Source organism: Solanum pennellii, chromosome 4, assembly GCF_001406875.1.
Source record: "Solanum pennellii chromosome 4, SPENNV200".
Classification (NCBI taxonomy): domain Eukaryota; kingdom Viridiplantae; phylum Streptophyta; class Magnoliopsida; order Solanales; family Solanaceae; genus Solanum; species Solanum pennellii.
In genome coordinates, this window is record NC_028640.1 from 20,071,749 (window position 1) to 20,075,569 (window position 3,821).

Here is a 3,821-nt window from a genome sequence, read left to right on the forward strand (position 1 = left end):
TATCACGTTCTACAACAAAATATCAGTTTATAAAACTATTTATTGTCATAAAAATAATGTTTAAATTAAATTAATGTTCCTAAATCATCTCTCAACTAATAAAAGAATAAGTAAAAGAACTCCACTAACTCAAAAACACAACCTACGCATGTACACACGTTTTTCTTAAATTATTAAAGGATTAAGATTTAAAATTTAAACTAAATATTAAACTGTTTTTAGGGATAATAGTGGATAATAGTTACATTTGTGGAAATAATTTTAACTTCCTCACTTTTTTTTGGAAGAGTTTAAATTTTAAAGTTATCTATAAAGATTTTTTAAAATCAAATATCATTTCCTATCACATATGACATGTTGATATTTAAAATTTTCGAAATGCAGTAAAGAGATGAATAGTGAAATTCCATAAATTTTACTTGATTATCTTCCAAATGAATAGCAAATAATTATGGTCAATTTTATAATTATATTTATAATTTAGAATAGTTCTTCTATTGATTGGTAAATACTTTTCTTCCTTGTCATTTTTTATTTATAAATTATGAAAGTTTATAAAGTAAACCATTGTGATCAATGCAAGATGTTAAAAATTAGATTTCATTAGCTATTTTATTGTCACATCAAATGTTGTGGGAACTATGAAATTTTATGAATATTTTTTTTAATTATTTGTTTATATAAGATGTGCGATAATATGAAAATTTTTGTATAGTTAATACATCTTGACAGATTCAAAAGAAAATGATTATTTATTATCATCAATACATTATGGCTTCACTTGATTATTTTGTCAATGACTCAATTTTAAAGTTTTCACAAAAAAATATTATTAAAATTCATTATATCAACAATAAATTATCAGTACATACTTTCTTTAATTGTTATATTAAATCTTCTGATTTTATATTTCAATTTTGCAGGTGTAAGTAATTGAAAAACTTGATTTAGAATGACTAAAGGCTTATTAGAGATTCACAGACATATTTGGTATATCTCACTTAATTCACAATCTTGGTGAGTAGTATTCATTGCATCTTCATTAATGCTGTCTTTTTTTTAATCACTTAGCTATCACAAAATAAGAATTCAACATTTTAAGCATTATTTTGTATATTAATCCATTGATTTTATTAAAAGTAAGTCGACCGACTTTGTTAACCCACAAATTTGGCTAGGTCATGCTTGGTGAGTCGTACCCATTGCATTTTCATTAATGACGTCTCCTTTTCCAGTTTTTCGATGTTATGCAATAGGAATTCAAGATTTTATGCATTTTTATGTGTTAGTCCACTATTTTTTTGAAAATTAACCGACCAACTCCATTAGCCCCATAAATTGGTCAGGTCAGCCCCAAAGGATTAATGACCAATGTTCATTGCATTTCGTAAATGTCATATCTTTTTAAATGTTTCAGTGTTATAAAATATGAATTCGAGATATTAATCGTCTTTTTTTATGTGTATTAGTCCTCTAATTTTTCAGAAATTAATCAACAAACTGCTTGTCCCCCAAATTTGGCCTGGTCGAGCCTCAAAGTCCCGGCTACTAGTAGGCATTGCATATTCATTAATGCATCGATTTTTCATTGTTTTGGTGTCACATAATAAGAATTTAAGATTTTTTGGTGTATTTTAGTGCATTAATTTTTCAAAATTAGTTGATCGATTCTGTTGGCCCCAAACTTGGTCAAGCTAGGGTTCACACGCGTGGTAATTAATACTCATTTCAAATTCATTAATTGTGTCTTCCTTTTGTAGAGTTTCACTGTCACAAAATAGAAATTCAAGAATTTAAATTTTTTCGCACCTATTAATTCATTGCCAAGGGAGAAATTAAAATAAGAAATGTTGGTAGATTTGATGAAGAATATTGAAGGCTTACATATCATATATCGCTTACGGAACTCAGTTTGAGACAATATATATATATTTTTTCTCCATTTCAATAGTGATAAATTTGTCGTTTCTTTGATTTTGTTAAAGTTATCAATAAGTGTTCTTCATTTATTCTTCTCTATCCCCTTGCCCCTTCATCTAACAACCTTCATTTATCATGCATAAGTTGTTGTTTTCCTTGTTATGGCGTGAAACTCTTGATTAGATAATTATTATGAACAAACTTTAGAAGAGAGATGGATTATGATAGTCGAGCATAGAAAATGAGGTTCTTAAACTTAAATTTACTTGAGAGTTTACAAAGATTATTTGAAAAATATTGGACAGATTCTTTTTCTTATTTCCTCCATATTATTCTGTTTTCACATTTAGAAAGTCTATACCACGGATACAAATTCTCTTAAGTGAAATATTTCACCAGTTTCTTTTTTGATATTATTTATCTGACAATTGCAAAAAAATTGTATAAATTTGAAGTTACATAACCATTTTATCTCTATTATAAATTAAATGTTATAAATTATTAATTGATTAAATATTAAACATTTAATACTATTTTTATTACTTTTTCCTATTCATTTACTCTATTTACTAAATAAAATAATAAAAATGGTTCCATTTTTCCCATCATAAAGACTCCACTCGCAATTGCATCTGTCATCACAAGTACTTCATATTCTAAATAAGTTTTTTCTAATAAATATTTGTACACATTGAAAATCAAGAAGTGGGTGAATTAAAATTTTCTTAAGTCGATTCCTTGTAAGGGTCAGTTGACTCACTTACACGTTAGTAGAATAAATAACAGTAATAATAGCTTACAGTAAGTAAATAACACTGTAGACAGAAAATAATAATCACAAACGAAAAATTAATGCAACACTCGTTTTATTATTTCAAGTGGGAGTGTTCAATCTCTATGATTCCTCTGAATTCGCCTTTTCAAATATAAATTCAAGGTCTTTAAAATTTGTTCTTGAATTTCTAATGAACTTGAATTTTATCTTGATCTTGATTTTTACTTGAATTCAAGGGCTTCGAGCTTGTTCTTGAATTCAATGGTTTTGATCTTGATCGTTTTTGAACTTGAATGCTTGAATTCTTAAACTTGTAGCCTTATTGAGAATTTTATGGCGTTTGTACCACGAAATTTCTCTAGCTTTGTGTTTATAATTTTCTGTCTCTTTTCTGAATTATGAGGACCCATATTTATAGTTTTAGAGCAGAGAAGTTGCGATTGGAACATGCCTCCTTTCGACCAATCAAATTTAAGTGACATGACATATGGGCTTTATGGAGTGGGCTTGTCATCTTTGACACATGTCATTAGTCTATTGATTTCTTATTTGACTTGGATGCCACATCATTTGCCCACGTGGCGCCAAAATAAGCTTTTGAATGAGATGAAACTGGACTTAACAAATTGAGCTCATTCAATTGAAGCCCAAATCAATTAAATTTAGATTTTAATTAAGTCCATATTTATTGGACTTAAATATTTAACTCAATTATATTAATCAATAATATTTATTTGAATTAATATATTTATAAATTTAATATAATCCGTATCATTTTGTAAATTTATATTTAATAAACTTTAAATGATTACAAATGTCATCTGCTTCAAATCTTGTCAAAAAGATTATTTTTTGAAGACTAGACTTAAAATATTAATTACACAATAATTATATATCGTGTATTTCAAAGTTAACAATAAATATATTTATTTAATATATTATTGCTACATGAGTAGAGCCGTCAATATGGGCTAGGCCCGTTGGGCCGGTGTCACGACCCAAAACCGAGCCGCGACTGGCACCCACACTTACCCTCCTATGTGAGCGAACCAACCAATCTAAACCTTAACATTTCAATTTAATATCAACAGAAAGTAATGCGGAAGACTTAAACTCATTAATAAAA